The sequence below is a fragment of the Stenella coeruleoalba genome (genome assembly GCF_951394435.1).
Source record: "Stenella coeruleoalba genome assembly, chromosome: 8".
Taxonomy (NCBI): Eukaryota; Metazoa; Chordata; class Mammalia; order Artiodactyla; family Delphinidae; genus Stenella; species Stenella coeruleoalba.
The window spans coordinates 17,970,130-17,995,920 of NC_137154.1; the positions used below are offsets into that span (position 1 = coordinate 17,970,130).

Below are 25,791 nucleotides of genomic sequence, written 5' to 3' on the forward strand. Positions count from 1 at the left end.
AGTGACAAAGTCTTTTTTCAGTTCCAAACTCAGTTCCTGGATTGATAATCAGAGGTTAACTACTCTATGCTTTTTTTATTCTTAAAGTGGAAACAATAATAGTACCTACCTCAGAGAATTAACATGAATATGTGAATATTAGATGAGTTAATGCAGAACAATGTCCAGTATATAGTAAATGCTACTTAAGTGTTTCATATTATTAGTATAAGTACTACCGATAATCTCTTTGATCTCTTTAGGCAATTCACAGTCATTTACCAGCCCAGAAACTCCATAAACAACACTATTGCTTTTGTTTTTGTTTTTTTAAATGTGTTCTCCATTTATTTTATTTCCCTTTACTTTGCCAGGATGTTGCTCCTCCTCTTTATTTATTTACTTTTTAAATTTGTTTGTTTATTTTTGGCTGTGTTGGGTCTTTGTTGCTGCGCGCGGGCTTTCTCTAGTTGCTGTGCGCGGGGGGCTACTCTTCGTTGCGGTGCGCAGGCTTCTCATTGCCATGGCTTCTCTTGTTGTGGAGCACGGGCTCTAGGCGCACGGGCTTCAGTAGGTGTGGCACACAGGCTCTAGAGCGCAGGCTCAGTAGTTGTGGTGCACGGGCCCAGTTGCTCCGCGGCATGTGGGATCTTCCCGGACCAGGGCTCGAACCCGTGTCTCCTGCACTGGCAGGTGGATTCTTAACCACTGCGCCACCAGGGAAACCCAACACTATTGTTTTTAGTATAAGTATCCCAAATGTTGCATGGAATATACTTGTCTGAAGTTTAAATGTAACTGACAGTCCTGCATTATTATTTGATAAATCTAGCAATCCTAGATTTAACTAGACTCAGCTTCCTCATCTGTAAATGGGGAAATCACACTGACTTCACAGAGTTGTTTGGTATGTAAAGGGCATGGTACAAAATAGCTACACGTCTTTAGGTCTTTGCTTAAATGTTACCTTCTTCTTGAGGTTGCCCTTGGCTAATTTATCTGATATTTTAGCAATCCTCCCATGACCTTATATCTTCCTTTTCTACTTTGTTTGTTGTTTCTCCTAGTCCTTTCACTATGTAACATGCTATATATTTACACCTTTATCTGTATATTGTCTGTTTACCCCATTAGAACATAGCTCCATGAGGAGTGACACTGTTGTCTGCTTCGTTCGCTGTTGCATCCTCAGTGCTCAGAAAGTGCCTGGCATATAGTAGGCATTCAGTAAATAATTGCTGCTTAAATGAACAGATGAACCAGTCAATGAATTGATGTTCATTTTGTTGCTATAACCTTTCTATACCACACAGCAGAGAACATAAACATATGCTCAATGAACGTATTGGCTCTGTGGGCCACTGAAGGTCTGTGGGCAGGAAAGCAAAGGGCTAATAGACATATTATAGGTAGATCCCTCTGATAGCCCAGACACAGTAGCTTGGGGGGAAGGAGCTGACAGCAGCCAGAGTGACAGGTAAGGGAGGTGAAGGGATATGGGTGTACCATAGGAAATATAGAAGAACTGAAATGACCTTGGGCAAAACTAGCTACAATTGTAGACAAGATCCATCAATTATATGGCTACCCTTTTCTCAATAGTGAAGTGTTCTCTAAAGGCATGATTAAAATACCTAAACCATTTTTCAGTTAAAGAAACTGAGCGTTTTAAGAATGAAGTAAGATATTTGACCGAGTTCACAACCTGAACAGGCTCCAAGTGCACCCTACTTTCTACTACAGCCCAGCTGCTTAAGCCCCACAGGGAGCACCAAAACGAATTATTCTCTAGCCACGGGGAGATGCACAAGCCTACATTTTATTGAGTCCTTATCCATAAAATGGGATAATGCCACAGTGTGCCTCCTAGGGGCTGTTAGAGAGGCCTGAGTAGGGTCAGGTTTGCTAAATACGATGCTGCTTAGCCCCACGCCGTCATTTTCCCTAGCCTAACACCTGAAATCCTCCGGTTTCGCTAGTTTATTTTATGCTTGTTTGACCAATGAGCAGTGAGCTCCATCCTCTCTCCCTGTTTCCTGGCAAAAGCATGTCTGAGAAACTCAGAATTATTTAAACCTAAAACTTAGCTTTTCTGCATCCCTCAATGCCATGAATCATTGCTGTGTATACGTGATTATATATATTTATATATCCAACATACAGTAATTTCTTTGGGCTCTCAATTTGATTTATAATCTTCAGACAGTTTTATAAGTGTCTTTGTCACTTTTCTGGAATGGATAGCCTCCTTGGGACTATTCCTTGTCGCTGAGATTTCCCTCTGACTGAGGCCTCCCTTGTTTGTAAGTAGGCCCGACCATCTTAATGTTCAATATTTAATCAGAAAAAAAATTCCTTTTAGATGTAGGGCTACTACAAAATGTGCTCTCCATAATTGAATAAAGAGGCAGAAAGAGAAGAGGGGCTGTGACTGCGTGGTCACGCAGTGGAAAACAAGGCCACATCTTTGTACCTGTGAATAATACTGCTAAATAAGAGAGGATTTTCACTTCAGGTCCATTTGCCAGACTTATTTTCTCTTTCTCTCTTTTTACTTTTAATTTTTTTCCTCTTTCTTTCAATACACAGAAATTCAGCCTCATCTTTAGAGTGGGAAAAAATGGTATGTCTGCCTCTCAGTATGGGTACTTTTATTCATAGGAAATAAATGTCAGGGAACGTATCCCTTTACACGTCTTAATCCATTACTAGTGCACTGTATAGCATAGACCTTATTGTAAGGAAGGGAATGTATTTACCCTGAATGAACTGTATTTGCATCAGATGAGCCATGTTAGTAGCTGATATTCGACCAAGTTCACGACCTAAACAGGCTCCAAGTTTATACAGTGTTATGATGTTTATACAGTGTTGACTGTATGTCAGATGATGTTTAAGTACTTTCACTCATTAAATCATTTAATCTTCTGGACAACCCTATTAGGTAGAAACTTATCACTATTTCCATTTTACAGATGCAAAAACAGTGGCACAGAGCAGTGAAGAAACTTGTTCAAAGGTGCACATCTAGTAAGAGGTTAGAGCTGGGGTTTGAACTCAGGCAATCTGTCTCCCATTCGCTGTGCTGTATTATTCATGACATAAAAGGATACCAGCAGCCCAAAGGCCAGCCCAAAAGATATCAGGATGTCTTTTAGGAGACCTTAACCCCAGTGGCCGTCACCAGGTGAAATTAGGAGTTTTGGGGCAGCAACTCATTGGCATGATTCCTCCTAGGTTTCTAAGGGAAATAAACTACAAATGAAATTTAAGTCAATCGATGTGATTTGAGTTTATTCGTTTTTTATGATAAAGCAGTGGAAATAATTTTGCTAAATCACTACTCTAGGTCAGACACTCCACTAAGTAACTTCATAAGACTGTTGAATAGAATTGTCATAAAGACTTCAAGGTAACATACATAAAATTTAATTAACTTTCCCAAAGTCACACACCAAATAAACGACAGAATTGGGACTCAAAACCATGTCTTTCTGGCCCCAAGCCCGTGTTACTTACAATATGTGATGCTATTGGTAGACAACTACAAAGAGCTACATATGTGTGCATGAGTATATATTTATGTAATGAAAACTAAAACACAGGGTAACACGTAAAAGAATGTATAATACGGAAGTTTATGTGACTCAGATATGGACAGTCTCTGGGTCTGTTTCTCTAACCTACACCATAACTGCACACCAAATATCTTTCCTCTTTCAACATTCTTTTTCATAGCTGCTTCAGCTTTGAAGCTACAGGACAATTACAACATGAAGGCTGGCCATTTTGTCTGCCGTCTTGTCCCACATATTCCATGTACAAAAATATTTGTTTTCTAATTACTTTAATTAGGACCTCTGCATTGCTTGGCTCTATTATGTCATGAATCCTGTTTATATTATGATTACTTTGGAAGAGAATTAAAATGGAGAGTCACAAAATATAATCATTCCAATATCCCTGCTGGGGCAGTCTCTATCTATCCAAAGTGGGGCATCTCTCAAAATGACGCTGGTGGATTTTGCATTTTCTCTGTTAAGTTTTCTTAAATTCATGGCAATTTCTCAGCCATGATAATCAATGATTGGTGTATGTCTGCTTGAAATTATCTCTTGTTTGTTGGTTTGCATTTTCATCTAAAACCTCCTTTAAAATGGCTGTACCTCTTTTTTTTACTAAATATTTAAGAGAACATCACATAAGAATATTTTAATGCATTATATAGTGATTTTTTTCCATCTCCTGAGAGTATCTTTCTTTAAATATCCATGCTGTGTTTTTTTCCCTCCCTCTGGGGTATAATATGTGTCAGGATTAGGCTAGGGATACTTGGGCTCACCATCTTCAGAAACTTTATTATTGCTAGTCCATTTTCCTGAGAATATATTACACTAAAAGGACAATGGAGTTTCACAAATGCACTTTACCATATCAAAGGAAAGCATATTTGAAAATAAAATCCTGAATGCCAGTATTGATCTGAAACTTCAGAGACGTCTTTGCAAGCCTAAAATAGTAATGGCAACATTTTTATCTCATGTGCCTACTTTGATCTATTGGTAATACTCTATTGAAACACAATATTGAAAGTAATTCCATGGCCATGTCTGGGCTCAATGGGAGTTCCAGCATCAATTAGCGATGTCTGTCATGATGGGGGAACTGGGAAACAGTGGCACCTAGGCCAGATAGTTACCCTACTCAGGCCTAAAGCTTTCTACACAGTGACTTTCTGTCAATGTATTCCTAAGGATGACCTGGATAATCTTATACCGTCATAACCTTTATCCATGTTCAACAAGAGCTTTATTATTTGAGATTTCTTACTAATGTACAGCCTGCATATATTTGGTATAATTTAGAGCTATTTCCTCTTGTTCAGCCCTATTCAGAAGTAGATTTGCCATATAATAACTCTTCTTATATGTGAAGGCTGTTATTAAAGAATGGCCCTGGGGATTGTCCAGAGAGGGATGGAGACTGCAAATTAGGACAGCTGCATTTGGGATGTGCATTGTGTTATATCTCCAGGCTGAGAAACTGGTCTGTTTTCAGGGAAGACAGATATTCCTGTTTCGTCACAGCAGGAATGAGAGGAGCTTTCTGGATAGAATAGAGAAATACAATAACACTGACTTGCACAATGCAGACTCATAATGGAAAACAAATTTGACCCATTTTACTACAGAGAACCCACTCCCCTCAATGCTTCTGTGGTCCCATTAGCTGTCTTTGGGCTCACAGAAATTAACTACACCATATTGCCAGAGTATTCCTAACCCTCTTTCTCATCAAGGCCTGTTTAGAGTGGTGAGAGTTGACAAAAGGCTGATCATCAGTTGGGTCCAGATTCTGTAGATAAACAGTGAGATACGAAAAAGAACACTCAAGGAGTTTGCCGGAAGATAATTGATGTGCTGTGTTAGCCAGATGAAATAAAATATAATAGAAGGAGTAGAGAAGAGCTTGATTTTTATCCAGTTGAATAGTCTTTAAATCATATGCAAGGTGGAGGGGGTGGTGTCTAGAAAAACATGGTCTTTGAATCTGTATGATAGATGTTTAGCTTAAAATGGAAGAGAACTTAGATTTATTAATTGCCTGCCCCAGGCTAGGCACTGTTGCATATTTTCTCTACATTACTATTGGGGCCGAAGAGGCCTGATAAACTGTACCCCCTCTTTTCTCCACTTAAGTTCAGAAGCAGTTGAGAGGCAGACACAAGGGATTGACAGATGGAGACGAAAATATCAGCTTTATGACTTTTGAAGCTGTTGGAGACTGAGATGCAGATGCAGCCACGTGTACCTGCAAACACAGCCCAACTTATTCCAAATTGCAGGTCCATCCCACGGAGGAAAGAAATGAGACTGCAGAATATTCCGAGAGGAGACAGAGGAAGGAGCCGGTCTTCAAGCACAGCTGAATCTTATCATACTTCACGATCAGCAGAACTGTCTTCAGGTGGGGAAGATAAGTGAAGAAATGAGTGGCATTACCCTATTGGAAATCCCTCCCCACAGGCATGTGAAGAGGCGGGAGAAAAGCACCCCCGCTAACAAAAGTTTATAAGATGTGAAATTTTTGCCTGTTGGAGGCAAAAATTTCTATTTCCCAAGAGCCACACTTCCAGACATGGGAGAGAAAGTCGTTAGAATATTTCCGGCTCTTGTTTTTTTTTTTTGCGGTACGCGGGCCTCTCACCGCTGCGGCCCCTCCCACCGCGGAGCACAGGCTCCGGATGCGCAGGCCCAGCGGCCGTGGCTCACGGGCCCAGCCGCCCCGCGGCATGTGGGATCCTCCCGGACCGCCTGCATGGGCAGGCGGACTCTCAACCACTGCGCCACCAGGGAAGGCCCCCGGCTCTTCTTACACTCCCTCCTACTCCCCGGTTCTTCCCCAAAAGAGGACAGGTGACGGATCTGACTGGTGAATTTAAGAGCAAGAACAGAGGAGCTTGCCTTAACCTCCTCTGGCTTTTTCATCTGGATGTGCTGGCCTTCAGAGGTGTTCATCTTGACAACAAACTTACTTGAGTATGTGTGTTCTGCCCTTTGGGGGAGTCCTGAGACTGTCCCTTTATGCTGAGGACTTGGTAGGTTGTGCTTAACAATTCAGAGGCGAACTTTAGAGAGCCCATTGTGACTGCAGATCTAAGCACATCTCCATTCAGCTTTATCCCCAATGAAGCTGGCCATGTTAGCATTTTAGGATCACTCTAACTAGAGTGCTTAACTCTGAATCACTTCTAACTCGGGAGGAGAAAAAAAGCATTATTTATCGGTTCCCTGAACCTACCCACATCTTGGGCCTTAGTCTGCAGCTTTAAAAGTCTGCTGACATTTGGAAAGCAAGATGGCGCAGGTTTGAAGGCTGCTGATATAACCTAACGGAGAATAGTGACTTCAGCCTGAGGATTTGGGCATGGATGACACAAGACCACCCACTTTGACAGGTAAGAGCTGCTAATTGTGTCCAGTTTTTATAGGTGCAGAGCTAATGTTTAATAGGAAACCAGGTTTCTTGGGCCTTACTGAGAAGCAACAGGCATTGGAGACTAAGCTGTTGCAGGTGATACTGGTTGACTTGAGCAGAAACAGATTTTACCTGAGGAAACGAAACTCTGTTGGAATGAAAAGTAAGACTTTTATTACTAGTCAAAAATTATTTCAAACTAGTAGAATTTTAGTATCTAGGCCTCTTGGTTTGGACTCTTGGCATGGGAAAATTGTACAGTATTTTGCCGCTTTTATTTGGTGATTCGCCTGTGTCTGCAACATGCGATATGACACTACAAAGGCAGCTGGCTTCCACAAAACCCCAGTGTGGCTCCTGCCGGCATAGAAGGCAAAACAAAATCTAACGTCCAAGCTCTGTTCCTTTCTATGTTATTTTGAACAGTGTTTAGAGCCTACAGAAAGAACTGGACTGGGGCAAAGCTCTTTGACTCATGGACTTTTTCAGGGCTAATGGTTTAAACCCTCACCAAATGGTCTCACATTGGCTCCAGAGAGGTTAATTACATAGTTTTTGAATACAGCTGAAAATATCAGAGTCCTTGACTGTGCTTTTATTTATTAGAAGGTGGAAATTTTTATAAAAAGTAATGAGAGCCCTTATTTTACACAGGCTATTGGCTTTTTCTGAACTTAGAAAAGCAACTTCCTGTATCTTTATTTCCAACCCAATGGCTAATAAGCCAATAAAGGTCGGAAAGTCATGTAGTTAGAACACTCTCTCAAAGAATCAGTTTTGCTCAGGAAGTCAAGGTGGAACTGGATTGCTTAGAAAAAAAATAATCTAAATTTTACTCTAAGTACCAGAATCAAAGCAATGAGGCAATAAAAGAAAAATAAAAAGACACATGGCATGATTATTTCATTGAGAAAGATTGACAAGTAGATTAGATAGATATATACAGGAAATTAGATATTGGCATCCAGGCTAGATACATTTGAAAGGGAAAAGAGATGCACCAGGGTGAACTGCATTTAATAGGGGGACCTGAAAAGGGTTAGACATTTTAATTGTCCTTAGATGGAAAGGATATCTAAGATTAAAATAAGTCAAGCAGCAAAAAAAAATTATCTCAGTGAGAGACTGAAATTGTACCCCCAAGAGTCCTAGAGAAACCATTCAGTGGTACTTCTTAAAGTTGTAGATAGAGGCTAAAAAACAACTGGAAACATTCCTTGTAGATGATCTTAAGCTTTATGAGATGACCATCACGTTGACACAGCTACCATAGGAAAAGGTAAAGATATTCTCTGTGCCCTGAGGGAATAAGTTTAAGAAATTTATGAAGTTAGGACTCCGTGGAAATGAAGAAGGATGAAACATACTAAAGGGGAGCCAGGTCAGACCAGAATAGACCAAGCTGAGGTCTGGGTTATTCAGCAGGGAGAATAAGTTCCTGTCTGAGTTTTTCTACTTCAGAAAGTTGAGTTTGGACCATATTTGCTTACACAATGAATTCTTTTGGCAGACCCCAAATTATCAATATCCTATCTCTTCAAAATAGAGGATGAAACAGGACAAAATCTAGTGAAATAAGCTCTTAAGAAATAAAAATAAAATAAAATAGGGGCCAGAAAGCACCATAAAAGCCAAAGAGAACAAAAGTCCTCATATCTAGCCCTACCTGTGGGAGAGAAGGAAAGGGACAGGATGATATGTGAGAATCTCAACAGAAGTTTCCCCAAAGTGATAGAGGATTGAAAAAAGAGAGCATTAGAAATATATCCATATTCTACTACTGTGAACAAAACTGTTGAAAATATTTTAGCAGCCATTGAAGTAACATAAACTATTCAAGTCCATAAAATTTAAAAGTTGGGGAAGGACAAGGTATCAGAAAAGAAAACATAGCAAAGGTATTCATTCTCGTGATACAACCAGGAGTTTAATATCAGAAGCATTACAGAATCTGTTGAGGGTGATCCTTCAGCAAAACCTAAATCAAGAATGAAGTGGAAACCTTTCCTATGAGGGAGGTTTTTATAGGCTCAGGTGGTGCTGTGGCAGGAAATAGCAGCAGTAGTCACTTTAGCACCAGACTAAAATCACCCGCTTAAAAGTGATAGCAGAGACCATGATCCTGTTCAGTACTAGAGCGGCAGAAACTTAAGGCTCACAGGTGAAAGGGATATTAAAGAGTTCTGGGTATCCTGGATAAAAAAGAAAGGCAACTCCAAGAAGATCAAGCAGCTGTGAATGCCACCATTACAAGTCTTTAAAATGTGTAAGGAGAAAATGGACAGAGTATGAAAGTTGAGTGCAGTTTTGTGTGTGGTTTTCCCCTTAAAAGACCACATGTAGAACCACCGTGAATCTCTTGAATAGAAGTCTCTGCAAAGTAAGTTTAAACTCATAAATCGGGGTTGGATGACACAGCTTGATTAGCATCCTAGAGGAAAGAAACCAAAGTTTATTTCATCTACCCACCTTGCCTCAGGTAGAAACAAATGTTTGCTTGGTCTTTAGCAAAAGATGGGTCTGGATTATACAGATAACTGAGTGGTGATAACATCATTTTGTTTGGAGAGCTTTACCAGGGGATGGGTATCGGCTTATGTTTCTAAATATGGTAGGTATAGACTGGTGCTGTGATAAACTGGTGTTTCCTGTTATCATTTTGTACTCTTGAAGCAATTTTGTACTCCTTGGGTAAAGCACCCTGATATGACGCACCGAGAAAAATATGACCTCACTTTTGTAGGATTCCTGCCACAAATGTATGATCTGAATCTAATCATAAGGAAATGTCAGACAAACCCAAATTGAGGGAGAGTCAGCAAAATCACTGCCTTGTAATCTTCAAAACGGCCAAGGTTATGAAAAAGAAAAACTTTGAAAGACAAACACATAAAAGTCAAAACAACATGAAGGACAAACTACCAGACTGAAGGAGACTAAAGATACAGGACAATGAAACCAAGTGCCTGATCCTGGATGCCAACCAGGAAAAAGGGTATTCAATTGGGGAAGTCTGAATAAGGTCCTAGATTAGATAACACTTTGTATCAGCATTACTATCCTGATTAGAAAAATTACACTATGGTTATGTAAGAGGATATTCTTTTTATAGAGATAGACATCATATTTTCAACTTATACTTTTTTTTTCCTTGAGAAGGAGAGAATCATAAAACAAGTGTGGTAAAATGTTAACATTTGGAGAATCTGGATGAACGGAATACAGGTAGCATTACCAGATTTTGCAAATAAAAATATAGAACACCTAGTTAAATTTGAATTTCAGATAAGTAATGGATATTTTTGTTAGAGATTTGCCCTAAATAGTACATGGAATATATTTATATTTAAAAATTGTTGTTTACTTAAAATTCAAAGGTATCTGGATGTCTTGTATTTTATTTTCAATATTTGGAGCATATTTATATTAAAACAATTATTATTTTCATGAAATTCAAAATTAAGTGGATGGCCAGTGTCTTTCTGGCAGCCTTACTATAGCATTACTTTGTGACATTTTTGAAACCTTATAAGTCTACAATTCTTTCAGAATAAAAAGTTAAAAAAATGTAAGGTATGCAAGAGTCTGGGAATCAGATTCACTCCAGTTTAACAATTTTAAGGGGCTTGCATCTATGGCAACTAAAAAAAAAAAGGAACATCCTTCTACCTAGAAATTTGAGTCAGCATCCTACCTAAGACTGAGCAGAATGGAAACTGGGAAGGGCTATAAGACGTGAGATTTAATTTACTTGGATCTTACCATATAATTGTGTCTTTGTTTTAGATGGACCAGACTAAGTCAGTTGTAATAGTTGAAATGAGTCTGTTTTAATAACTGGAAGTGCTTACAATACTGTGATATTGGCATGAGATGTTACAAGAAGTACACTGTGCAACAGGAAAAGGGATCCAACAGCAGTTAGTGGGAGTTTCACGTTTTTTCCTTGACAAAATCCAACAAGTTATGAGATCATACAAAAAAGTAGTTTCAGGGGTCAAAATCAGTGTTTCTCACTAGTGTAGAAGGGTGGAAGTTTTAATGCCTTTATCTTTAGAAGACCATTGAGGAAAGTGATTGGAAATTATTGAGTGTGTGCTGTATGCCGGATACGGTAGTATGCAATTTGAGATGTAATATACATGGTTTCAACTCTTGAGGTAGAAGATAACAGGCTTGCATACAATGCGAGAGGAATAAGGTTTCTACCTATTCCTCTACTATAGTTCTCTGCTATATTGACACACAGTTCAGCCATATTAGCTGTCAGGCAGATGAATATTAAAATACTGATGTTCATGACAATTATTTTTATATACATTTTAAAGTAGATTCAATAGTATCTCTGTAAAAAACATCACTTTCACTTTTACCTCTATGACAATATGCTGTCTTGAGTTAGAGAAAAAGGGCTGGGAGAGTTTCGGCTAGCTTGCCAAGAATTCCCAGGGACCCTCACGGGAATGTGCCGTTCTTGTAAACACCATCCATCATGCATTTCTCCATGGAAGACAGCTGAGAACTGCTGAGCACGTAAACACCCCCTCGCTCTACCACATAACACCACTCCCTCTTCACTCGCTCACTCTTTCTGCAACACACAGCAGTTAGAAACATTAGAGCAACACAGAGAGTGAATGAATGCAGGGTCCCTACAGAAGGTATATTTCCCTACTGGCTTCTCAAACAAGATTGGGAGTAATTTGTAAGTCAGCTATGCAAAAATACTGCATAGTAAATCACCTTAAAACCTCAGTGGCTCACGCCGAGCATTTAATTTTCTCTCTCAGAAAGACCCTGTGTTGGTTGAGACGGCTTGGCTTCAGGCTGCAGGTGAGTTTGTGCTGAATGAATAATCTATCACAGAAAGTACAGTGCTTTGGTAAGTAAAAGGAAGTCTGCTCTCTGGTACATAACTTGAGGGAAAATCTTAGATTAACTTGACAAAGAAGAATTAAATGAATTGGGAACTGAATGAGTAAACTGAGGTGGTTATGTCGCTCATTTGTAAAGTTGAGTAAATTATTATCATTTAAAATGATTAGTAGCTTCTACTCTACCAATAGAATAAGACAGTAGCAGTTTATGAAATATTAAGCATTTAGTATCTCATTCAATTACTGATTCCCCATTAAATATTATACATGTATTTTGACCAATGCATATTGACTACAGGCCATGCAGTGTAGGGAAAGAATGGATATCTATGCTGGGTGTGAATGTTACGATTATTATATAAATATTAGATAATATCACTACATTCTTCATGATGGTCATTGGGATGAAAAAATCTGAACCCTGGAGTAAAGTTAACCAGGACTTAAATCTGGGTTGAAAACTTTCTACAAACGCAACCTGGAGTTAACCACATTGACTCTTACCTCATCTACAGGTACTGTTAAGAATCTGGGAGAGGGAAGGAAAAATAATAACAGTCTTTTCTTCCTCATGCATAGTTTAGAATGGAAAGATTGAATATGCCTGGAGGACATGATGCTAAGTGAAATAAGCCAGTCTTAGAAAGACAGACGCTATATAATTGCGCTTTCACGAGGCATATAAAATAGTCAAACTCATAGAAGTCCAGGATAGAATGGTGGCTGCCAAGGATGGGGGAGAGGGGGAAGTAGGGAGATGTTGGTCAGTGGATGTAGAGTTTTAGTCACGGAGGATGAGTAAGTTCTAGAGCTCCACGGTACAACACCGTGTCTGTAGCCAACAACACAGTATATACACTTAAAATTTTGCTAGAAGGATATATCTCATGTTAAGCCTTGTTACCGCAGCAAAGAAAAGAAAAAGGAGGGGGCCACAAGAAAACTTTGGAGGTGATAGGTATGTTTATTAGCTTGACTGTGCTGACAGTATCATGGGCATATGTCCAAATTCATTAAATTGTATACATTAAGCGTATGCAGTTATTTTGTATATAAATTATACTCCAATAAAGCTGTTTAAAAAACGAAAGAATATACAGTGTGAAAGGTGAAGATGAAAATTTTGCTTTGTTACTGATAAAGCCACGTGGAGGATGTCACTTTAATAAGAAGCTATAACCTGTTGACATTTCACCTCCAATGAGTCAGATTTACCTCCCCGTCACATTAAACCATTTTCGTCCTACCCTAATAACCAACCCCTGTTCCTCTGGTGATTCTCCCGGCACCGCTAGTAGATAGCGGTTTGCCCCCTGACTGCCACAGGAAAGCTCAGAAATATTCCTGAACGGCACATTATTTAACTCCAAGGCCCTGCTGTACCCTAGGCTGAAAACTGACACTTGGGATTCCATTTCTCATTTCAGAATATGCACAGGCAGGTCGCCTAATATATTGTACCAGAAGTTAAATAATGACTTTAAGTGATATTATAAGTAAACTCCAGTAATGCAATGCCAACAAAACAAAAATCCCCTAAATTTAACATAACTTCCTTCCCCTTATCAAATTTCTAGTGGAGCTTAAAATTTTTCTCTTCATATGTGACCTAAAACGCTCCTTTTCCTCCAGATATCGATTAGATTTGTGGTTCTAGTCCAGGATTTGGAGTGGAGCACGGCTATATACATCCCATTTTCTCTTTCTGCCATCCATGACCTCACCCGCTTTTCTGTATTTACTTCTCTGACGTCAAAATAAGGAAGAGAGAGAGGAAAGGATGGCCTTACCTTATGGCAGGTTAGCTGTCTCCTCCTTTCTCAGTAGTAATCGCTAATCACTTGTGTAGCTGTTGTTTGCTCTTTGAGGTCGTTGAAGCCACACTAATGCCAAATGCATGCCTTTTGTGCAAAAAGGACCCAACTTCGGGTTCCTTCTTGGGGACATATTTGTTGGTTCTTTTGAGTAGATCTTGTGGTGGTCCCCTCCTATTTAGTGTCTTGGCTTGAAATATCTGACTGGCACTCAGCATCTTCATCCCTAATTCTCAGCCTTGATTCCAGTTGGTATCTCCTCAAATATTTTGCTGTTATAATCTCCTAATCCAGAAGATGCCCCTGAGGGAAGGCAATGCAGAGTAAGCCCCTAGCTACCTGCATCTAGTGGTAACTTGTCTTCCTAAGTGGTGGAAATGCAGGTTGCTTCTTCAGCACTCACTTCCTTGACTCCACCATGCCCCTCTCATGTGCCTCTGTCTGCTCCAGTTGTATGTGGAAGGTCCATAAACTCTGGTTTAATGGACATAGTGTCAGTGAATGAAATCCCAGGCTTTCCTTCCTTTAAGATGCCTCACACTTAACTTGTCTCTTAACGTCCTCCTCTCCTCAACTTCAGAGAGGGGGAATAAGTTGCATGTCCTAGGGTTATGCTTTCCTTCACAGGTCTATTTTCTTCACTCCTTGTTTGCACTTTTTAACTGTCCTTAGAATATGCAGACACATGGATGGACCTAGAGATCGTCATACTGAGTGAAGTAAGTCAGAGAAAGACAAATATCATATGATATCGCTTATAGGTAGAATCTAAAAAATTGGTACAAATGAACCTATTTACAAAATAGAAATAGAGTCACCGATGTAGAAAACAAACTTACAGTTACCAAGGGGGAAGGGGGAGATAAATTGGGAGATTGTGATTGACATATACACACTACTATATATAAAATAGATAACTAATAAGGACCTACTATATAGCACAGGGAACTCTGCTCAATACTCTGTAATGACCTATGTGGAAATAGAATCTAAAAAAGAGTGGATATATGTATATGTATAACTGAGTCACTTTGCTGTACAGCAGAAACTAACACAACATTGTAAATCAACTATACTCCAATAAAAATTAATTTAAAAAAAGAATACGCAGACAAACCTATTTGATGTCTTTTGCATTTGGGGCAAACCTGGAATCTCGAGCCAAGAGCCAGATCTTCTCCAAATACTGCTTGGATTAGTTAATAATTAGACTCTCAAGGGAGCAGCATCTCAACCACGGGAGACAATTTGATTGTTCAGCAAATACCCTTCCTTCCCACCTCCATGGAAGAGGCATTCTCATCCTCACCACACCAACCTGGAGCTTGGTTGTGTGATTTTATTTGGCCGGTGGAATGTGAATAGATGTGACTCAGCAAAGGCTTTAAATGCACTTGTATGGTTTGGCCTTTACTCTTGCCATGGCCCTGAGGAGACTGGCCTCAGGTAGCTGCTGCTATTTCAGGCTTGGTTTCAGAATAGAAGACATAGAGAGCAGACTTGAACCCAAGTCCAGGCAGGCCGCTGCTGACTCGTTGACTGGGGGGTGAGAAATGACTGTCGTTTTAAGCCACTGAGATTTGGGGGTTATTTGCTGGTACAGCACAATCTGATTAATATGTCAAGTCAAGTCTCCACACTCCTTTACAGTCTCTATCAGTGCCTCACACTAAATCTGTTCTACATTCAGGCCCAGCTTTTTGGATGTGTGATCTATGCAGTCACAAATGGCTTGACTCTTGGTTTAATGCTCTGCGGTCACCATTTTTGAAATTATTAATAAATTTTGGACGTCGGGCCCCATATTTTCATTTTTCACTGGACCCCATCAGATTGTGTAGTTGGCCCTGTATCTGATTTAAGTATTTTAATGGGAATTTGTCAGAGGGCAAACAGCAGCCTTATCTAGCAGCATGGTAAACTCTGGCTTCTGCTTTATGATATGATACACACAGGCATGTTCACATACACATACCGCATTGGCCCTGCTGACATAGTGATTCTTAACTATGTGGCTTAGCTGTAGAATCTTGAAAACGTTGCTTAAGTTCTCTTAGTTAAAGTTGATTTACTTGCAAATCGGTTTGTATAGTAGTACCTATATTGTGGGGTCTTCAACGAAACAAAGCTCTTAAAGATCATTGACAGATGGACGAGGCTGAGTCAATAGATAGAAGACAGAGTTTGGCAAGATAGGGATAAAACAACAATTGGAAAACAGAGTGTATTAGCTTCTTCTGTTCAAATGATGTAAAATGTCTCCATAGCTTTTACATGTAAAATAATTGTCTAGCAGTCTTTGAGGGATTAATCCATAATATCAGGGCATTAAGTATTACTATCATTGTGGTTTCTATATTTCTACATGCCTGTTTTTACCAGGAATGAGGTTTGAATTACCATACTCCATGGATAAAAGAATATTTGTATTTAGAGTAGCCCAGAAAAAATGCCCAACATTCAGACCACAAGCAATGTCTCTGACCAGTATGATCAAATAGAACAACTTTTTGTAAAGTAGGAAAAATCAAAGGCATGATATTTTAACTTTCGCATTTGCTCACTATTGCATCACAGTCAACAAAATGGACTAAAATAGACTCAATATGTTTTCAAAATAATTATTCCTGCAGTGTAGATTCCCATGATAATCTATATAAGAGCACAGGATTGAAATTGACTCTGATTCGATTCCTTGTTTAAGGAGTGTGTTTATTTAAAAACATTTTTTTTTCACAAGCAATAAATTCAGGCTGGAGCCTCCATGTTTTACCAGTGATTGGGAAAAGTGTGAGCCCCTAAATGCCTGTGGCTGTCCCAGTATTCGAGATATCTGGTTTATTTTAGAGCCACTCAGATCATTGTGAATGAGAGAGCCATTTCATGTCATTTCTACTGCAGGTGCCATTAAAGATCGCTAGGAAGGTGTGAGCCTGTGAAAAACTTTAGCACTCCATCCATCCTACAGTTACTTCTTCCAGGGTATGTGTACCTATTGAGGAGAGTGATTGGAGTTCAGGACTGAAGGAGGGAGCACTGGGCTGAGAGAGACCAAGAAAAGAGTCCGTGGAGACACAGTTCATCTACATACACCACCTTTAGAGGAATTTTGGTTCCATCTTATGGGTTCATTCAGTCTACAGATATTTACTTAACGGCAGGCACTGTGCTGAGCACCAAGGCTATTCAGAGAGCAAAACAGGGTCCCTGTTTTACAAAGCTTAACCTAGTAGTTAATTCAGAAGGAAAGAGAAGGGCAGTGCTTGGCTTGGAATGTAAGGAGACATCTTTATCAGCTCCCAGCTAATGAAAAAATATCTCCTGAACTCCTACTGTAGTGATAAACTGTTTGTGATACTGTGGTTTACATTTTACAGTGTCTGTTAATGTATGTTTGACCGTGATCTTTTATGAACCTCTTTCAACCACCTTGAGAGATGAGGAAATTGAGGCTAGGAGTGCAATAAATTAAAAAGCTTATCTGGTAGGAAGATTTGAATTTATCCTCTTGGGCACAAGAATCAAGGTGAAGGGTGGAAGCTGCCCACAAACAGAGGGAAGTGTCTTAGAGTGCTATGAGTTGTTCCATCTCAGGAGGGTATACGTTCGAACATCAGGGGAGCAGACACTTTCAGATTCCTTTGCTCCGGAGTTCTAATCATATATGTGTCCTTTCCAAGAGCCCAGCAGTTTTCAGACTTCTGTGTGCTTTATAGAAATGCCTGGATCCAACCTAAACTACATGATGCAGAGTCTACAGCAGTGGTGGCTGGGACTCTGTATTTTCATCAGATACGGAGGTCTTCCCCACGTGAACCAAAGTTTGGAACAAATTTACTACATCAATATTTTCACCTGTGCTTTAAGAAGCACTTTAAAGTAGTGGATTTCAAACTTTTTTTTAAACTTTTCTTCTTACTGTGGTAAGAAAGCTTAACCTGGGCGTCTACCCTCTTCACAAGTTTTTAAGTGTACAAGAGAGTATTGATAGCTATAGGCACAATGTTGTACAGAAGATCTCCTGAATTTATTCTTTGATTGAGAAACACAGGAGATCCACATATAAGTAAATAATAATAGAAGTCATTTTCCGTAACAATACTTGTCTTTACTACATATGATGAACCTAATCTTTTCTTTTTGCATTTTGTAAATGCAAATTGTGTCTCAGTAAATTAATGTCACTCATCACTAATGGACCATGACCCACATTTTTTTTTTTTTTTTTTTTGCGGTACGTGGGCCTCTCACTGTTGTAGCCTCTCCCGTTGCGGAGCACAGGCTCCGGACTCGCAGGCTCAGCGGCCACGGCTCACAGGCCCAGTCGCTCTGCGGCATGTGGGATCTTCCCGGACCGGGGCACGAACCTGTGTCCCCTGCATCGGCAGGCAGACTCTCAACCACTGCACCACCAGGGGAGCCCCATGAGACACATTTTAAAACGTACACCTTTAGAGATATGGCCTCAGGCCTTGAGGATGGGAATCCACAGACTCCATTTAAACCAGAGCAGCTCGCTAGCTTGCTCTCTTTCTCTGTGGATTTTTTAAAAATTTTACATTCTGTTCAACCTAAGATTTTTAGATAAAGAAAGTACTCCTTAGATTTAAAAATAAAAATTTTTAACTCCTTTAGTCATAACAAGCTGCCTTATAGGCTTGGCCCCAAAGGAGATAAGAATGAGTAAAACTCTATCTCTGCCCTCAAGTTGCCTTTCATGTAATTGATGAGCTGTGGCTAATCCATGTGAAGCAAATAGTAGATAATTAAGTGCTAGGGCGATATGGTAGAATACCAAAAATATCTCAGGCTTGAGAGGTAAGTCATTTGATTAAAAATAGTTATTGAACTTTCATTGTATGCCAGGCTTTGCTCTAGGCATTGGGAATATAATGATAAATAAGATATGGTGTCCACCTTCAATGACACTCTAGAGGGAAAAAGAAAGAATCAAAGAGGCTTCTGCACCCGGATGTGATCATTGCTATAAAAAAAAATACATGGGAGCACAAAAAAAGAACCCTTGGCCTGTCACATGGGTGAGGAAGAAGGGACTTCTGACCTTGGAGGTATAAACTTGAGCTTATGGGGAAAAGGTACTCAGGCAGGAGTGAAGTCCCAGGTGAAAGGGTTCAGGAGCATGTGGTCTAGCCCTGGGGGAACTGCAGGTAGTTTAGAAAGCCCAGAGGGTGCAGGGAATGGGAGAGTGCTGGTGAGGGAAACGTTAGCAGGGTATGTAATGCACAGGGCCTTCGATGTCATGCGGAATATTCTTGACTATATACTGAGTGCTTTGGGGGAGTCATTCAAGTGTTGCCACCAGCCGGAGAGTCAAAATTAGACATGTACTTGAGGAAGCGTACTTGGACTCATGGGTGGAAACTGGAGAAAGGGTTCAATGGGTTGCAGGGAGTTAAGATGGGACTGTGCTGTAGGATTTGGGCAAGAGGAAACAAGACAGGAACTGGGCCACGGGCGGTGTGAACAGAGCTGAAGAGTGACAAAATGGAACTAGAACTACTATGGGACCCTTGCTGTAAATTCAAATTCTAATTTTTGCTGCTAAGAAGTAATATTTTGGGTGTCATTTAACTTCAGGTTTTCTCATGTTTAAAATGAGAATATTAGAAAATATGTTCTGCTTAAAATTTCTAAAGCTATAAAATTTTCTAATAAATATTTTACCCTGATTAAGCAGAAAGTGGGTAGTACTGACCAAGATGAGGCTGGTCAGTTATTTGGTCCTGAAAAATGTTGGCTCATATTTTAGATTTTTATTAAAATGGGTGTGAGACCTGAGAAAATATCAGACTTAAATATATGTTAAATCTAATTTATTAAATAAACTTTAATGTGTCACTTTACATATAATTACAGGTAGGAAGAAGAACACATTTCTCCCCATTCCCAGCTCCTTTCCCAGAGCCAAGTTCAGTCTTTTCCTGATTTCCTCATTGGAAGCTGATTGCACCGTGAGCCTTGTGCTACTGAAGTCTGATTTTCTGTACCCTGGTATTTTCCTCTAGAAACATGTGTTGTGGCTGTTGGATAATTTGTAGCTTGCTGTAGATATTAACATTGCTTGTGTCTGGTAGCTGACTAATGTGCTTATTTTAGGTAGCTCATTCCTTTGATGGTAAAGATTATGTGCTGAGAGATACTGAGTGCCAATTTTGTGGAGAGAGATTGCTTATGCTAATTCATATGCCTGGGCATTTAATTTGGTGCATTTACAGTTCATCACAATTACTTGGTTTTTCTATTGTGGTGCAAGGGGAAATAGGTTTCTATAGAGTTTTGACTTATTAAGGGTTATAGGAGCTAGGAGCTAATAATTAATAACAATAATAGTCACTATCATTCATTAAGTGCTTACTGTATGCCAGGCATTATTCCAAGTTTTTCTGACAATTTTTTTTTTTTTTTTTTTTTTTTTTGCGGTTCGCGGGCCTCTCACTGTTGTGGCCTCTCCCGTTGCGGAGCACAGGCTCCGGACGTGCAGGCTCAGCGGCCATGGCTCACAGGCCTAGTCGCTCCGCGGCATGTGGGATCTTCCCGGACCGGGTCACGAACCTGTGACCCCTGCATCGGCAGGCGGACTCTCAACCACTTTGCCACCAGGGAAGCCCCGACAATTGTTTTGCATAAGTTTTCTCATATAAGTTTTCCAGCCACTCTGAAGGGCAGATACATTGCAATCCCCATTTTATTCTTTTGCGGTACGCGGACCTCTCACTGTTGTGGCCTCTCCCGTTGCGGAGCACAGGCTCCAGACGCGCAGGCTCAGCGGCCATGGCTCACGGGCCCAGCCGCTCCGCGGCATGTGGGATCTTCCCGGACCGGGGCACGAACCCGCGTCCCCTGCGTCGGCAGGCGGATTCTCAACCACTGGGCCACCAGGGAAGCCCTGCAATCCCCATTTTAGAGATGAGGAAACTCAAGCCCATGTCTTCCAGTCTAGGTTGTTCTATTTCAGGATCTCAAAGGACTGTCTCTCCTTTATGTTCCAACTCCTCCTCTTATTCTTCCTCTTCTCCTCGTTCTCCCCCACTGCCGCATTCTCCCTCTCATCTCTCCCTCTCTCCTTAAAGCTTTTCTTCTTTCTCTCCCTCATTCTTAATTAAGATGAACAGTAACAACATACAATGGCATAAAATATCTATGGTGAAATAATTAAAAGGCACAATTAAAAATGAAAGGAATTCAGTAGCTCATTTAAGTGCCTTTGGCTTTCAGTATATATAGTGTAGATGAGACCCCAGGAGGGTTTTCTTTTGTTTTTTCCCTCTCTCTCATTCTTTTTCTCTCTCATTTTCTCCCCTTCCTCCTCTGCTACCACTGCTACGATTACTACTTTTCTTTCTTCTCCTTCTTGTCTTCCCTCATCATCGCTGGTTTGGTCTATAGGAGTAGCCGCATGGCTTTCTGTATCGCTCAACAGGTCATTCTGCAATGCCTATCGCACAGAGCATTAGATTAACTGTGATGCTGGAGTCTGGGGGTATTGACTGAAGATGAGTGAAGCTATTCTGGATACAGGACACAATTACAGAGTCTCACTTGGCAGAGTTTCAAAAACAACCTTGACTTTTAATTTTCAACCTGTGTTATATCCAGATGAAAATTTATCTTTGTACAGGCACCTGATAGCAAATAGATGATTTCTCACCTCTGGATCCCACTCCTAGATCCTCTAGCAAAGATCTTTATCTCTTTCCTAAGGTAGTGAGAATAAAGGCTCTGATCTGGATATGTAGTTTGATCAGGACCAGACTTACAATGGTCAGAATACTTACCCCTGCCACCCCCAACTAAAATTCTACCATTAGATAAGTTTGTTTGCCCTTAGCTGTAAAGAGATTGGTCTTTCATCAAAGGTAAATATGCCAGAGACGAATGACATCAAAATCTGAGAATTAATACATCAAGCCCAGGCTAGCTGGCTTGGCATTAACCTAGAGTCATTCTAATACAAGGATACAGGGAGGGAGCAGGGGGGGCACTGAGTGATGCCACTAAGAACTGGGGCTCCAAGGTGGAAGCGATGAGCTGAAGAGGGAGGGAGTTCTCCAGGGAGACTGCAAATGTCCCAGGAGATCACAGTAGGCTCTGTGTCCAGGGTTGACTTTAAGTCAGGATTTTGTTTGCTTTTTAACATGGCTTTTTAAAGAATCACATCAGACTTAGAAAAATGAGGATCAATTCATTTGTTGGCCTAAGACTTAGGCCCTGAAAAGTAGATCATTTTACCTGGTAGTGTTGGAATGATCACATGGTCATTATTATACGGAAAGCTGTCTAAGTCTGTTTGGGCTGCTATATCAAAATCCCACAGACTGGGTAGCTTATAAAAAACAAAAATGTATTTCTCACAGTTCTGAAGGCTAGAAATCTGAGATAAGGGTGCCAGCTTGGTTGAGTGACAGCCTTCTTCCTGGTTCCAAGCCAGCACTTTCTCACATGGTAGAATGGTCAAGGAAACTCTCTGGATTCTCTTTTATAAGATCACTAATCCCATTCATGAGAGCTCCACTCTTAAAAAATAATCACTACCAAAGGCCCCACCTACTAATGCCATAATCTTTGGGGGTTAGGATTTCAACATATGAAACACAAACATTCAGAGCATAGCAGAGTCCAATTGCTTAAGTTTAAAATCAAGCACTGTGATTTACAGCTATCTGACATTGTGCCCATGACCTTAACCTCTCCAAGCCTCACTGTCGCCATCTGTAAAATGGGATCAATAGTGGACTCTCACCTGTGTAGATTTAATCAAATTACTAGTGTAAAGTAGCAGACTGAATAAATGTTTGTCCTTATTGTTTTCATTAAACTATTATGTTCGGGGGAAAAAATTCAGCAGGGTTGGCTGAGGTGAAACTAAAACAGAATCACCCTATTGTGTAGGGTGTAACGTACCTCGTTCTGACTCAGCAGTACTCTTCTCAAGCTGGTTATCCCAAAATGTCTTCACATTCTTCTGAAATAAGTTTTGGGATCTTAGTTGAAAGGAACTTTTTGAATGCAAATGTAGTCCTGCATACAGCATCTCCTGCCCTCTTCTGGCCTCTCCAAGAAATTCAAGTATCAGTATTAAGTAAATAGAAAGTGTATTTTTAAATTTTATTTTTAGTGAACACCTACAGTTTACCGTTTTTCTCAGTTCTAGATGGGGAAGATGCATCTCTACTATTTTGTATGAAGATGGCAGTTATCAGAACCTTTGAGTGGTTTTTTCAACAATTTGCTTTTGAGATGGAGATTTCCTTCTCTTATTTTATTCAATCCTATGCTTCTAGCACCAGTTCTACATGTCAAAACTACTAAATAAATAATGAAACGGTGCCGCAAATTATTGCTGAGACTAAAATCTGAGGTCATTATAATTCCTGAGATAATTAATCAGATGTTTAAAATAGAACCGGCACGTGAGAACCTTTGATTCTAGAAAAAGCCTGAGGCTTAAAGTCCCACTTCTATTAGAGATTATATTGGACTTTAACTCATTTTCCCACAGCCTTCAAAAAATAAATAAAAGCATAATTTTTAAAGGTACATGAGGGTCTCCATTTTGATTTTCAGATGTGGTATGGATTGAGCACCAGTTTGCTATGCCTTTGAAAGGCTAGTCTTTGAAGTTATCTGCACAGTCTCACACCCAGCCAGAGGTGTCATGGCTTGGCAAAAGATTTCCTATTAAAATGCGACACCAAAACAGAGGTTTGTGTTGGTCAGTACTGTACAAGGGCGCCAGAGGACAGCTTGCTGTGATGGGGAGGGTCACAGTCAGCAGAGACCAACTTGCTGAAAGATCCAGTGCTTAGGGCGGTCTCACACATCTTAGGGCTTCCTGCGGTTAGAAAAGATTAGCTAAACAGAATGAAAGGAACATGGGAGGGGAAGCCCAGTTGGCCTGAAGAGAAAAGAGGAACAAATAACTGAAGATGAGAGCAGCCAAGCATGTGTGACGTCAGCTGCAGTTTTTCCATTTTCATCTTGGGTTGTGTAATTCAGGGGTCCCCAAAGTTGAACAGCCATAATCCAGACTCTTGTTTTCCAACCAATCCCAAGTTATTAATGTTTAAAATTTATATTTCCTGAATTACCCCACGCACAAACAACTAAAAGCTTTTACAGCAAGAAACTTTGCTTAGTCATTAAAACACATTACTATTCATAAGAATAAGCAGGTGCAAATAGTGTCTCCAGTTTGGATAAAGAAGAAGCATGGGAGAACTTCCCGTATAACTTTTAAAACATATTAAAAGAATACAGTGCTTAGAAGCATTTTGCTGACTCCAAAAGCTGCAGACAAAATAGTGGAATAAGACATCAGACCTAGAGACAAATGCTAGCCTCTGACAAACATGATATGAATTCAGAAAGAAGTATCATTTTCCATTATGACTGAGATAATTGCTTAAATATTGGGAGAAAATATTAAAGTTTAAATAGCATCACATACCAAAATATATTTCAGGAAGATTACAGAATTAAGTGTATTTAAAACATGGAATAATGAAAGAACAGTTAAATGCCTATTGCAGTATGTATATGAGACGATATTTTATTGCCCTGAAGATGGCATTTTTGATGATTATTGACAAAGGAATATAGTTGTGTGACTTAGTTTTTAGTTGCAAAGAAACCAGCAAACTCTTTAGCTAAAGTACAAAGGGAATTTACTTTATAAGTAAAGGACAGTAGCTCCTAGACTCTCTAGGAGAGTCAGATTATTATGACTTGCGGCCATGCAGCCAATAAAATGCCTCATCAACCCTGTGGCATTGGTGCAGATATAATCCTACCATTACTAAACATGAGACCAGAAGGTTTTCCCATAGATTCTGATAATGGGCCCTACTGATGGGAAAAGAGTAAAGGGACAGAGTAGGTAATTAAAGAGTTAATCCCACTAGGGGATTGTGAACGAAGAAAAGAGTATGGGAGACCCCTGTAAGTTAATGATCACTCAAAAAAGCAGGTTTGCTTAACCACAAAACCAAGCAGGCTTGCTTAGCAACAAAACCATGCAACAGAAGCATGAGACATGCCCCCAAACAATAAAACAATGGTGGAATGAGACCCGTATCCTGCCCAGTGAGCTCAGTAAGTTAATGATTCCTAGGACACGCTCCTCTGCATGCACTAAAAACAAAAAATACAAGGAAAAGGTGACATTGTACTAAAACCTGAGATGGTTTACCATTTTTAGCATATGTTACCACCTTTTTGCTCATTTCCACTGTGCCATGACAGTCCTGGCTTAACCATGTAGGGACAAGAAAACTCCCCCGCCTGACATAGAGGAGGAGCTGATAATGGAAGCTTGATGTCTACTCAAGAATGAGGGAGAAGGTGGTCTTCTCCCCCTCCCCACTTTTCCTTTGATTACAGAACTGTAGCCCACTAAGTGCTTGGCCTGGCACCGTCTCGCCCACTCGCTTGTAAGCCTCACGAGTGTCCTATTCTAATCAATCACTTCTTATCTATCACTTTGCCTCTTACTGAATTCTTTCTGTGCTGAGACATAAGGAACCAGAGCTCCTTGGATCCCCCCAGATGCATTTCTGCGGTTTCATTGCCACTGAGCCACTATCATGGCAGCTCCTGAAAGCACCATGCCTCTTGGCCAGGCTATACCAAGAAATGGAGTCCACATAGAGTCTCTTTCCTTATGCCACCCTCTTCCCAATGGAAGCCTGAAGCTTTAGGTGCACATTATTGATGGAGCCTGGATTACCTAAGTCTTGACCTAGGCTGGAAAATTGAGTTGACTTCTACCTTGGAGTGGTAGGACTCGAGATGTGGGGATTGCCTCAAGTATAGTTACAATGTTGAGAAGATGGTATGCTTTTTATATTGTGTTCAATTCTCCACAATACATACATATTAATTTAGCCAGAAAAACAGAAGTTGATACCCACAAAATCATTCTAAGGCCAGTGTAACACTGTCTGATTTGGAATTGAAAGGAATAGTAGAATGTTTAAAACTAAAGTCCCTCTTTTTTCATATGAGAAAACTGAGGACAAGCGAGGATGAAGAGGCTTATACAAGGTCATACACTCAGAAGATAGTGAAGCCAGGCCAGAAATTCATATTTACTGGACTTTAAGATGAGGAATTTTTCCATTTTA

At 40.1% G+C, this 25,791-nt stretch overlaps 1 protein-coding gene across 13 annotated transcripts in view; it reads left to right on the top strand.

The window, feature by feature from the left end:
* The window catches only part of LRRC4C (leucine rich repeat containing 4C), a 1,468,103-nt gene that overhangs the window by 192,952 nt on the left and 1,249,360 nt on the right, over positions 1-25,791 (top strand). For 9 of the 13 annotated variants that reach the window (XR_013829412.1, XR_013829413.1, XM_079929000.1 and 6 more), the window contains 2 exons: positions 5,825-6,937; positions 11,748-11,790. The exons of 1 other annotated variant lie outside the window; for it this stretch is intronic. The gene's annotated coding sequence lies outside the window, so the exon portion shown is untranslated. Of the gene's footprint in view, positions 1-5,824; positions 6,938-11,541; positions 11,619-11,747; positions 11,840-25,791 lie in introns of those variants that run through there. 3 more of the 13 variants (XM_079929005.1, XM_079928992.1, XM_079928990.1) reach the window with 3 other exon arrangements.